The 7,376-nt window shown below is 32.2% G+C and overlaps 1 pseudogene; it reads left to right on the top strand.

Moving 5' to 3' along the window:
• The first annotated feature begins 6,206 nt into the window (after nt 1–6,206).
• LOC107723277 (PIN2/TERF1-interacting telomerase inhibitor 1-like) overlaps nt 6,207–7,376 on the top strand; it is a 27,728-nt pseudogene continuing 26,558 nt past the window's right edge.

Below are 7,376 nucleotides of genomic sequence, written 5' to 3'. Positions count from 1 at the left end.
CATTTTGCATTGTCTTTAATTGAAATATAATTAACTAGTTATTTGAGTGCAATAGACTGAGATTTTAAAAAATACCTTAACATTTTTAAGTAAAGTAGGATGGAGCTGTCATGGTATTTTTATTTATTTATTTTTTCATTTTCCTGGTGTTGATCTGCGCTTGTTAAAATATTACCCACTTGACTTCAGTGCCACCAGTCATTAAAACTTTTATTTATAACTTTTGTGGAAAATATGATTATATGTATAATATGATGGCCGCTATAATGACTGTACAAGAGCTGCACCGTCTTGTCACTTTTGATCAAGGCGATTAGTGCGCATAATGCATTGATTTAAGACTATAATCTCCCTAAATTATCGCAGAACCATTTATGAGTCGTTTTCCTTATCCGCAGCAATGCCTTGGCATGTTTTTATTGGAGTCGTGCCACATAAACATTTCAGTGGCGTTCGACCAAGTTTCCTTTTTATTTAGATTACAAATACACTTTGAAAGCAGGTTATATAACACCCGTTTGTACAGTATCCAGTAACAAACGATTTATCATTCTTTCATAAAGTAGGGTAATAATATGGGCGGCAGTTATCTGATAAATTGGTTATGTAAGTACTTGGCAAAGGCAGACTAACTGTAGGTTGTGTTACGCCAGAAGATACACTTACCAGGTTTGCTTGAATAATTAGATGTGCCTTCTTAAAGTTTTGTGGTCATTGTCATAAGATTCATTTTGTCTCTAGCTCGAACACTGCAAAAACCGAAAAAAGAGATTACAAAACGTGGGTTTTGTGGCGGGGTTCTTGGCAAAGGAACCTTTTTGCCATCTGTAATACGAGAGTCAGACGAGTTTCAGTTGAGGACAGTTTAATCTGTCAGCAGTTCTTCCAAATGAAATTCTACCTCAGGTAAAGTATGATGATGTGATCTGTGAACACAAACAGCGTTGTTCGTCGGCACTGTTGCTCAATGTGAGAGATGGTGTGATTTAAAGTAGTTTAGTGGTGTGCCACAAAAATGTCCCCGGACAGGTTTACAGTTGAAGTGATTCATTTTCTTTAAAAAAAAAAAAAAAAATCGCGTAGCCTAATAAAAGTATTTAAATGCATTACTTTAAGTGGTTAAGTGGTCATTTCCCTTCTTCTGTCTGTTTGTGTTATACTTGCTCGTGAAGCAAATCACTGTTGTTTGTATTTCCATCATTTCATAACGCTCCAGCATTTCCTAAGTCCATCATTTCATAACGTGTTTGTAGAATGTAGAGGCTGTGCACATCACATTGTCTGGAATCCTCACTGGTATGAGGCATGCATTTAAACAAACATTGACCTCTACTTGACCACCAAACTGTGAAGAAATGCAAAACCCAGTCTATGGAAATATGTGCAGTTGTACATAGCCAGGAAGATATTAACAACTGACACAGTTATACTGTTTAGGTGTTACCTTATAGTCAAATAAATCATCTGAATAAAATAAAATCTAATTATTATTATTATTAAATAATTAACAGTAAAATAAAAATGTGACAATTTGAGTGGTTTTGACAGCACGCACACACACACACACACACACACACACACAATCTAAATATATATGCTAGAAGATTTAACAGGATTTCAAAAAGTTTGATCTTTTTTCTTCAATAAATTTTCTTAACTTCTTACAATAACTTACAACAAGGTTTAATGGCTAAGACTGACTAATTTGTGTTAAAAGCTTACAAAGTTGTGTTAAATTTGTGTACAATTACATATACATGTGTTTTTTCTGGTTTTATTCAAGTAATATAGAGAAATATGACCAATTATGTGGGATAAAACAAGTGAATAGCTCTTAAAAACCTGAAAACAATTAGTTGGCATGGGTTTATACTGTAAAACCTTCCAACTTCCCAACATCTACCCCTATAAGAGGAGAACGCAATTTATATAAATGTCATGCAAACATTACATAACACATTTGCATGCCTGCTCATATGACAGCATAACCTCCTCCCACTCGTTCTTCTCAGTTGACACTCTTGTCCCAGTTCACGAAACCCCTGTTGAGTTTCCCAGAACCGAGCAATGAAGTTCAAATGAAGTGCCTGCTTTCTTCTGTAAGGTGTGTCATGTTGTATAAGCATTCATTGCGTGAACACACCTCTCCACCAATACCAGAAGCAGGAGTGTGTCAACATGCTGTGTGAATATTGAATATCAGAGCTGGCAGTCTGTCTGTCTGAGTGAAGGTCGGTATATAAACAAACAAGCACCGTCAGTTCCTTGAAGAGGGAAGTGCCAAAAAATGCTGTGTTGCAGCTGTCTCATGGTTGCCTGTTGCTATGAAAACACATAGCAATCATCATCAAAAACCAAGGACTTTCATACTGCTATGGTCTTTTTGAATGAAAAACACAAACACATGAATACACTCTTAAAAATAAAGATATTGGCATTTATGGTTCCACGGAGAACCTCTAACATCCATGGAACCTTTCTATTGCACAAAAGTTCCTTTATAGTGTAAAAAGATTCTTGATATTATTAAAATGTTCTTCACACTTAGAAAATGGTTCTCTGTTCACTGGAACTGTTCACTGAAAGCTTCCTTGGGGAACCAAAATAAATTTAAAAAATAAATAAAAAGGTGAAATAAAGTGTTGCTAAACTCATATAAAGTTTAAAAGCCTGATTTGAGTGATTTTTACAGCAATACACATTAAATAAAACTAAAACTAAAATAAACTAAAGTAAAAATGCTAGAATTAGTAACTTAATTTAATTCTAAATTAAGCTGAAAGGCTAAAGGGGCTATAGTTTAGGAACAAATATTGGTATATATTTTCTGTAGATTAAAGAAAAATATTTCACATAAAAAATAAAGTAAATGTAATTTCTATTTTTTTTTAAACATAGACATATTTTCTTTTCTTTGTAAACATACAATAACTACAATTTGTGTACAAATTTTAAAAAGTGAAATTAGTTTATTTACTTGATTATTTTATCAAACATTTTTGCTAAAAAACAGACATGTGTTTAAAATAAGCTACTTTTCATGATAGGTTGTATGTTAGATAATATTTTATTTAACACATCTAATACACTGCAAAAGTTGAAAAAAAAAAAGAATATTGGAGGATTTTTTTTTACAGGAAAATACTGTTTCTGTCTTTCTACTTCAAATTTTGTGAATTGTAAAATTTACTAGCAGAGTTGTTACTAGAGAGTTGTTTTACATGAAAAAGGTTCTGTGTAGTTATCACAGAAAACAAAAACAAACAAATAAACAAAATGAACAAACATGGGATTTGTGTCTCTAATGCTTTTTTAAAAAGCCATGGGACACCAAAGTGTATTGTATTAAGTGCCTCTGGTATTATCAGATAAATACCATCAAAACCATGAAAATTCCAGCACATCCCTTTCTTGCCATTCGAGTGATTACTAATGGCAATTCAATCTGTGACATTTTCACCTCGGCGGTTGTGCAGCGTACAGCAGGATCAGTGACCAGTGAGATGGGAATTCAATAAGACATCAGCAGCATTACTCACTCAGACTCTTCTTCTTTCACTGTATATCACCACAGACAGCGGATGAACTCTTCAACCTTGAGCTAAAGATCAGCCTTCACCTCCGTAATGACATGCTTCCCACTGCAGCGAAATTATGCGTTATGTCCAAGTTGGGATCATAAAATCTCAGTCTTGTGAGAATGGATTTCTAAATTCACATGGAAAGAGTTTTGACAGGATATGATAGATTTTCTGATAGATTTAATTTGGCACTATTATTTTATTATTTTCACCCCCAGAACTTTTCCTCACACCTCACTGTGGTCATAAAAGGAATCTCAGGTAATTATTATTGTAGTTAGTTTGTTTCTGAAACTTAAACACACACCATTCCCATTCCAAGAAATTTGGAAGTAATTATAGTCTCATGATGATATTTATGGCTGATTATATTTTTTCTCTGCAATTTAGACAAATGTATTGAAAATACAGCTGTGCAAAGCACAAATAATTGGAGTCTTGCATATGAAACAGCATTTTGACTCTGTATGATTTTCATGCAACAAAAAGAAAAGTGTTCAAATGAAGATATGACACTATGTCCATGTGAAAAATAAGTATGCTTTAGCATACTATTAAAAAGAATACTTATTATGGAAATAAAACACTTATTATTGCATACTTATTTACTTATTATGGAAATAATACAGAGTGAACGGAATGTAATGTTTTCAGACACTTATGTTACTTACAATTAAATGAAAATGTATTAAAAATGTATATCAAATCCAATTATTTGAACTTAAGAGTTCTTTTTTGTCACACATAGGTAGGACTCAATTACCTTTAAGTATGTTTATATGTAATTTCATTATTCTATTGAAATATGGTTAAAGTGCTCAGTGTAGTGACAAGCATTTATGGTAAACAAAAATATAAATATGTAATTTCTCCTTCGAATGTTATATAAAGTATTTAAATATATTTGTAATTACACATTTGTAATGATGAAGTTACAATTTATTACATTTGATCAAACAGTATGTGAACTTTACATGCATTGAAATAACACACCAAAGTTAAAATGAATAAAATATTTTACGTTTTAGTATGTTAGTCAGATCAAAATAGTGTCTTTAAAGCACAGCAAAAGATTATTATAAGTGATAACATAATGATTTAAAGTGTACTTTAATGCTTTTAATTGCCATTATTACAAAGAACACAAAAGAAGAAATTTTGAAGAATATGGTCCCCTGACTTCCATAGTATTTTTTCCCATACTATGGAAGTCAATGGATACCGTCAACTGTTTGGTTACCAACAGTCTTTAAACAAAAATATAAATATGTAATTTCTCCTTCGAATGTTATATAAAGTATTTAAATATATTTGTAATTACACATTTGTAATGATGAAGTTACAATTTATTACATTTGATCAAACAGTATGTGAACTTTACATGCATTGAAATAACACACCAAAGTTAAAATGAATAAAATATTTTACGTTTTAGTATGTTAGTCAGATCAAAATAGTGTCTTTAAAGCACAGCAAAAGATTATTATAAGTGATAACATAATGATTTAAAGTGTACTTTAATGCTTTTAATTGCCATTATTACAAAGAACACAAAAGAAGAAATTTTGAAGAATATGGTCCCCACTGACTTCCATAGTATTTTTTCCCATACTATGGAAGTCAGTGGATACCGTCAACTGTTTGGTTACCAACAGTCTTCAAAATATCTTCTTTTGTGTTCAACAGAAGAACTGAGTAAATGAAGAAGGTGAGTAAATTATGACAGAATTTTCATTTTTGGGTGAACTGTTAAAAGACAAGTCAAGTGTACTCTAGGCCTTAGGCAGCCTTTTATTTCTTGGCCTTTTATTAATCTGCAGTTTTATTTTTCATAAGGGTATCTTGGCTAACACTGCACGCAAATCTGATTCCATTTTTGAATCTGATCTTTGGCACAGACTGTCCAAAGTGTAATTTAGTAAGTGATGAAATCTGATCCATTTGTTAAGACAGTGTCCTCAGTATCTGGGTTGCTGTGGTAATCGCTCCAGCATCAGCAAAATGCTAAGAGACCTGAGAGAGTAACAGTCATTGTGGAAATGCTCAGTAAAAACACTTTCCACATGATTCAGAATAAACTCATTTTATTTGGAAACTGTACATATGGACCACATTAACACAGGGCAGGGATGGGGAGTTTAACTGAGGTATTTACTTAATCTTAATCTTTGGTATTCATTTTGGCATTTTAATTACTTTAAAAACGATATGCCAATTAAGCAAGGCCTTACAACATTAGGATGTGCCATGAAAACAAGTTTGTTTTAAAGCTTGATAGCCACTACTGTTATAATTAAATTAAGTTACATTAAATAAAAAAAACAAGTCTCTAAAAGCTAAAATGAGATCCTTAAGCGGCCAATAATTAGTTATTTAATTAAATTACACATGATTCTAAATAGTTAACCCACTTACGCCATCTACTGTTACAAAATATATACTACTAGTGCATATAGGCTACGATTACTTTTATTGATGGCGTAAATAATCTAAATTCGTGTTTGATGTAGTTTGTTATGGGTTTTAAATAATAGCATATTATATAATAATACTGTAAAGTTTTAGACGACAGCCATGAATGCGTTAATTAATTTATACAATACATTCATTTTAATCAGGCACAAATTGGACCTGCCTGTTCCTCCATGTGTTCAAGGACCCCTCAAGATGTCAATGTTGGCGAACGTGAGTATACAATTTGAAATGTATTTTAGGCTAGTTTTATATGTTTTTAAACAATAGTTGCCAATTTTTGTTAGATTGTATTAGGAGTGTGTATTTTATTTGAATGAATATGGTATATTAAAGTAATTCTTGCGTTCCTCCACGTTGTTTAGCACGCTTGCTAGCAGGCTAGCCATCGTGGCTCTTTAATATGAGGGCGAGTCATATGAGTTGTCAAATACATATATTCTGTTTTATACTGTATCTCATAGACACACAACCTTTGTGATAATGTTTTCTGATACAAAAGTAACATGAAAGTGAATGTTTCTTTATTGCAGTGGTTTACTGTTTAGAGATTGTAACGTAACGTTACGTATTGTTTTGATATTTCATAAGCTCGTCGTAAGCAAAAGTGGTCTGTGGACCCCAGAAACAGCGCATGGAGCAACGATGAGTCCAAATTTGGACAGAAAATGCTGAAACGCATGGGCTGGGCCAAAGGAAAGGTAACAGGCTTAACACATTATATAACAAAATACGTCAAATATACATTTTAGCATTAAAACATCTCAAAATTTAAGGTGTTCGAATTCAGGGGAGAATTTTGGCCCATTTGACAGCTGCCACATCAACTACGTTGATCACGTGCATGTATTGTTATGACTTTAAAATTGAACATTCTGTCATGTATTATTGAACACCAATATTTTAAATTCTCCCCATATAAATATGTTTGTATATAACTGGCTGCCATAGTTGAGGATTTGTTCAAATTGCGTAGTATTTGTGATAGCCTTCTTGAAAGTACCAAACAAATCTGAATGAATGAATGAATAAATACATAGGAACCTTTTTATTGTGATAGTGCCAGTGAAAGTGTTGTGGGTGTTGTCTGGCAAATAAAAACTTTGTTTATTAAGCACTGAAATATATATATATATATATGAAGAGTTTGGTTCCAAAACGCTATAAATCCATTTTGATTAATTTGAGTAAAAATGTGTTTTCTTTACCAAGAAAGTGGCAAGATGGAAACCACTATTTTCTGTTTCAAACTTTCACATAGCATCTTTAGGTTATAATAACATAAAAAATTCAGATTTAGATTTTCAAAGATTTATTATAAAA

The sequence above is a fragment of the Sinocyclocheilus rhinocerous genome, unplaced genomic scaffold (assembly GCF_001515625.1).
Source record: "Sinocyclocheilus rhinocerous isolate Xijiao unplaced genomic scaffold, SAMN03320098_v1.1 scaffold1725, whole genome shotgun sequence".
Taxonomy (NCBI): Eukaryota; Metazoa; Chordata; class Actinopteri; order Cypriniformes; family Cyprinidae; genus Sinocyclocheilus; species Sinocyclocheilus rhinocerous.
This window is presented reverse-complemented; position numbering and strand designations above follow the sequence as displayed.